The sequence below is a fragment of the Rissa tridactyla genome, chromosome 2 (genome assembly GCF_028500815.1).
Source record: "Rissa tridactyla isolate bRisTri1 chromosome 2, bRisTri1.patW.cur.20221130, whole genome shotgun sequence".
Taxonomy (NCBI): Eukaryota; Metazoa; Chordata; class Aves; order Charadriiformes; family Laridae; genus Rissa; species Rissa tridactyla.
Window position 1 is genome coordinate 137,022,643 of NC_071467.1, and position 6,047 is coordinate 137,028,689.

Sequence of the window (6,047 nt, forward strand, 5' to 3'; positions counted from 1 at the left end):
CATCAGCAACAGGCTGAAGGTGCTGCCAGATGCACAGATACACCCATGCACGTACACACAGAAAGAGAACAATTTTTCCCTCCGTTCTCCTTCACTTACTGGTTTTAGATCCAGCTTATTACTATAGTACTTGCATTACTTGAGTCCTCACATGGAATTTTGGAGGCTTTAATGTTTCATTGGGTGACTTAGTCTCTTTCATGTCATGATTAGCAAACTTCAGTAATCATTCATTAGAAAAAAAGACATTAAGGCACAAATGGGCCATCTATATTGACAATCTGTATTAGGAAACTAATCTGATTGGCAGTAAAAACAATGTATGCCTAGAACAGAAATAAAAATGATCCCATTTGTGTGTTCTGTAGGCCCTCCAATGACTCTTTGAAGTACAGTAAGAAACTTTGGATTTACGTTTGGCTTTCACAATTTAGCAGAAGGCTTATCAAAAAAGGGAACCAAACTAGACCAAATTTTACAAAATTATATCCCCACCTTGGAAAAAAAGAAACCAGAAAACTCCAACCCTCACAAGGCAATGTGAGCTTTACCTGTATAAATTGCATGCAGTTCTTGATTCTCAAGTTTTTCTTGAAGTGTTCATAATCCTTAGTAGATTAATATATCCTTTGTTGCTGTTGTGGCTTTCAACTACTAAACTGAAGTTTAGGATGCACGCTTCTCTCAGGGTGCAGATCCACCTCTGATGTTCATACACCATGGAATTGCCTATCCTCAGATGGACAGGAGAGTTTCAAACCTGTCTGGCCTGTTTGGGTATATAAGATACTTAAATATAAGCACATATATATATATATGTGCAATTTACTATTTCCTACGTGAAAATATTTTAACACCCTTCTGACACTGTAAGAATTTCAAGAGTTTTCAGTTTGCTAAAGCGCCCAAAGACCATCCTGACAGAGAATTAGGTCCCTCTGATGAAGTCATGGTCGGACTTGGGTTTCTGAAGATGGATAACATGATTAGAGATGCTCACTGCCCTCCCAGAACTTCCACTCAGGCCACTTTGTGGTCTGGGTACTCAACCTGACCAGCATAATTTTTCCACTTGTTGAGCAGTGCCTGACGTTCCACTGTGGCATGAAGATTTAATTGGTACCTTTGCTGAAAGTTTATCCAAAGTCAAAGGAAAGAGATCCTCTGGTCAATTCCAGATGCGTGAATTGAAAAACAAACAAACAAACATGACCATCGTCTTTTGAAAACTGAAGTTTCATAGTCCCGTTTTCATTGTGAAAGGGTTTGGATTCGGTGCACTGAAAAAACAAGTGCTTTTCAAAATGTCTATGCAAAATGAAACAGTTCGTTGCTGTCAGATTTTGATTGGGAACTTCCTTTATTGTCCAGCATGACCTAGTAGCTACTGAACTATATGAATTTTGTTTGTAGGCTTTGTTCGTTTCACTGAAAAGTTTACATTATGCTGTGTTGTCTGTGGTTTAAAAACCTCGGTCACATTTATAACTGCAGGAATCTTCAGTAAGGCATTTCTGAAGAAGGTAGATATAAGATACAAGAACATAGGGGCCTAACAAGAAAATCTGTTACTAGTTTTATGTCTCACAGGCCTCTCTCAACACTTTCTTTAAAACTTGAAATAACTTTATATAATTCTGTCTGCAGAAGATCCAAGCAGAAGCACAACTGTTTGCAAAAGTTGAGGAAAAGCATTTAAGTCTACTTGGCATCATTTCAGTTCTTTACAAATCTATTACATGAAAAAAATCACAGCTCCAGGGAGCTAAGCTATTGTACCTGAACTGGAAGGTCTGACCCAGATATGGATTGTACCCATTATGTAGAGACCATCAATTGACAAACATCTGAAAGTGTTCGGATTACCAACAAGAATAATATATATATATATATATAAAAAAAACATTGGCACAAAACCATATCATAAAACACCTGAGATCTAACAAAGAAGCTAGTGCTGGTTCATTGTGAACAGACATTTTCAAGAGTCTGGCAGCTTTTACTTTGTTTTGTAACATGCTTAGTGGAATTCAAAAAAAGCACCTGATTCTCAGATAAATACTTCTTTTAAAGAAAAATCTAGAAAGTTATGCAATGATTCTGGGCAGGAGATTTGGGAATTTGGAGTACTCTCAACACTCATCAAATTTTGGGGGAGGGGAATGGGGGGGTGTTATTTTTTTGAGTTGTGAATGTTGAAGGTTGAGTGGGTTTTCAGACGATGGCCGCTGTGTTTGCTACAGATGAGCTATCACAAGTATAACAGCAGTGAAACAAATGAAAAGCAGATCTACAGGAGAGTTGGGCAGAGTGTCGGGGAGAACTCAGGGGTGTGGGCTAAGGAGAAAGGGCCAAAATTTTCCTCTTTGACAACCAGATTTGGGAAATGGAGCTCAGTCTGCAAGTTTAACTGCTTCATAGGTTTTACGTGTGTAAAACAGAGGGTCACTGGATTAACAGAATACACATGCCCTGACGCCCATGCCGATTTAAACCAGGTGAAGATCTGCCTCGTATATGGAGCTATTATTAATGCAACATGCCTTGTGCCTACTTTGAACTTGTTTGTGCAAGAATCATTCAGGGTCACACTAAAATGAAAACATTACTCTCTATTTCCTTCAATTCAGGGTGGAGCTAAAGGAGTCAGAGGAGTCTTTCCACTGATTTCAGTACGATTTTGTTCAAGATTTTCAACCTCACATTTTGTGTCCTCTTCTATAAAGCAACTTAAGATACAAAATACCTCTTTTTGATGATATTAGCACCATTATGAAAAATGATATAAGAAATTGAAATTTCTGGAAAAAAATATCATCTCCTTTGAATTTTCCCCTGTGTAACTTCCTTGGTTTCAGTCTTAAGCAGAGCAAGAGCTGTGTGCTTTCTATGTGAGCACAATATCAAGCACCACAAATGTTCAGCTTAAAACTGTCAAGCCCCACATAAAATATTGATACCTCACATTGGCAGGGTTAATACAGTGTTATTTTAATTGCAAACACACTGTGGGTGATTAGTCAAACTTGGTGCGTCTTGAATTCTAAGATAAAGATGCCTTCTGGCTGGACCTCCTATGCAATTAGCACTATGACCCTCACGTGCTCTTCTCTGTTATTAATATGATTGGTCTAATATGAGTATTAGATATCGTTCATTAACCTGTTGTGAACCGTCTTTGAAACCATCTTTGAATAATAGACTACATTCCTTTTTCTAAATCCATTTACTAGCAGGGAGAGTGAGAAGGATGAAGACAAGCTTTCTCCATTAGACTGACTGGTATAGTGTTAAGCAATATATAGTGTACGAAATTATAAAAGAGCAAATTAAATAACAGGGCATATCTGGCTCATTAGTAATGGATGATCAGGTGCTCATTATGTTGAATTTCCACCCTGTTCAGAAGATGAATGCACATGCCAGAACAGAAATATGCTAACTGACCCTGACTGAAAATAAACTAATGCACATCTGGAAGTTCGCTGTTTTGCCAGCTCACTACCGTTTATGCTGGCTTTCTCTCTCTCCTTCTTTCTTTGTCTCTTTCTTTCTTCCTTTCTTTTCTTTTTTTTTTAAACCAAGCAATTTGAATTTCAATCTTTTACTTGTTATTAAAAGTACATTTGCCTACACAGTAGTTATTCAAAAATTTCAGGCTATTATTAGCATTAAGTGAATAAAAGGAAAAAAAAAAAAGTATTCTGGAAAGGAAGTGCGCTATTCTGTGGGGCCAGATCTTCAGCTGATAAGAATCAAATACTCCACTGGCTTCAATAGAGTTACGTTGTTTATGTCAGCTGAGGGAAAAGCTCAGTTAAAGATCGTTATCTGCAATAAGTAGGATCGGATTTTTAACAGGAACCGATCATAGTTTGCTGTCTTTTCTCATTCAATATTTTGCCTTAATAACACTGTGAATTTGAGTATTGTTATTATGTTCCTATCTGGAAGCTCAAACATTTCAAATTGTTCACCCATCTCACACATGTGGACCTGTCAGAGTTCCTGGTTTCTGATGTGTGAGGCAATCTTTCTCTGGTCTGAAGACAAGGATGTGGCATGACGATTGCCGAAGAACGGTGTCGAGGTTTACCTTATCTGATGGGTAAGGTGAGCCCCATCACAGACGAAGGGCCATGGATTGAAATCACTGAAAGAGGGAGAGGGCACACAGGATGAAGGATGCTCCCTGGTCTCTGCACCCCATTATGAAGCACACACTCTTGGTTTCGTGAAATTCCACGTGCTCCCTCCTACTCCATGGGTAAGGGGTCAGCTGTGCTCTGTGTGCTGGCATGGGCATTACTGGGAGCTGGGTGCTGGGGTGCTGCCCTGCAAATGTGTGAGGTGTAGGCATGACAGCGGGAGAAGGACCTTCTCCAACAGGTCCAGCTAAAAATGTCTGAGATTTGGCAGGTCAGTGCAAAGGTAAAACAGTCTTCCTGCAAAGGAAAAATCAACATCCACGTTTCATAACCTATATTTGTTTGAAGTAGGACTCTAAGTGTGAATCCCCAGTAACATAGGACCGAATTTTCTATGCTTTTAAAGAGGATGAGCCTTCCTTGGTGAATATGTATTTATTCTAGATATTCCTGTTGGAAAGGACAGGAGGCAGAAGATTTGCTGATTCTTGTCTCTGATATCAAGCATGCTATTTCATTAAGGTATCATAATTTAAATCCTGCTTCTGAATTATTTGAATAAGAGTAGCTCAGAGTGATTGCCTTTGACATCTGAGGAAGAAATACTCGTTAAAGAACTGAACAGTGTGTCGTCATCAAATAAGTATTATGGTGTTTTCATGGAGATCTCCAGGGCCTCTTAGAAAGAAAGTCATACCTATTGCTTAAATTAAACATTGAATTGTATGACTTCTGCAGAGGTCAGCTACTAATAACTTAATTCTTAATCATCTGCCAACAACCTGGAGATCAGTTCAATTGTTAGGAATTCTAGCAATACCAAAATTACCACTGTGTTGAATTATTAAAGGTTTTTATCAAAGAATGAGCTTAAGTTGCTTTGGTCTTGTGTAAAAATTCCTCTGATCTTCGGCAATCATAATTTATTTACAGCTTCCATACGTTCTCCCTTTTTCACAAAGAAATAGGGTTTCTTAAGTATGGCCAGGAGGCACTGAATTTTCATGTGTAGTAGTGTCTCTCAGTTAGAAAGACAGGGAAGAACTGCTGGCTTGAAGGTTCAGCAGCCAGCTTTTCTGTGTGAAAGGCAGGTTATCTAAACATTTTCTTCCCCTGAGAGAGATATTCATAATATTTATTCTAAAATACAAATATTAGGGCTCTTTGCTCCATGTGAATTATCCTTAGGTATAGTAAATACTGTTCAGGTTAAAATAAAATCAGGGCATAGCAACAGCTAGTGTTTACATTTATAAAAAGTACATGTGGAGATTATTGCAGGAAAATGTTCCAGAATTTGTTAAAAAGTCCCCTTTTTAGCTGGATAAAGAACATTTTAAGATTTGGACTTGAACCCAAGTTGGCCGTAACTGTGTATTGTGGCTTCCACAGAGTATCTCTCTGTTTAATGTGGACATCTTCCCGAAAGTTGGGATTGGTTCATTTTGCAGAAGGCAAGCTAATACCAAATGTCCTGGTTTATAAATTACACAGGACAGGATTTTTAAATTTTTTTTTAGATTCAGCTTTGATCCATCAGCTAGCGTCTTGACAATCCGTTAGAGTTGAAGAGAGATAGGATCACCCGTTTATCAGTGTTACTTTTCTGTGTTAGACGTATAATTACTTGAAGCACCTGGTCAGCTATAGTGAAAATGGAACACAGAAGCAAAGAAGAGCATATTTCATATAACATTGCAGATTGTACTTAAAACTGCAATACCGTTTTAAATGGTACATGACACTATTTTACAAAGAAAGGTATTTAGAAATACAAGCCTAATTTCTCGTTTTTGAAAATAATTGACACTAAGTTGTTGCTTTGAACTGATGTCCTTCTGCTGATAATCTGTTGAATTTCACAACAGATACGCACAAACACATGATCTTCTTTAGAAA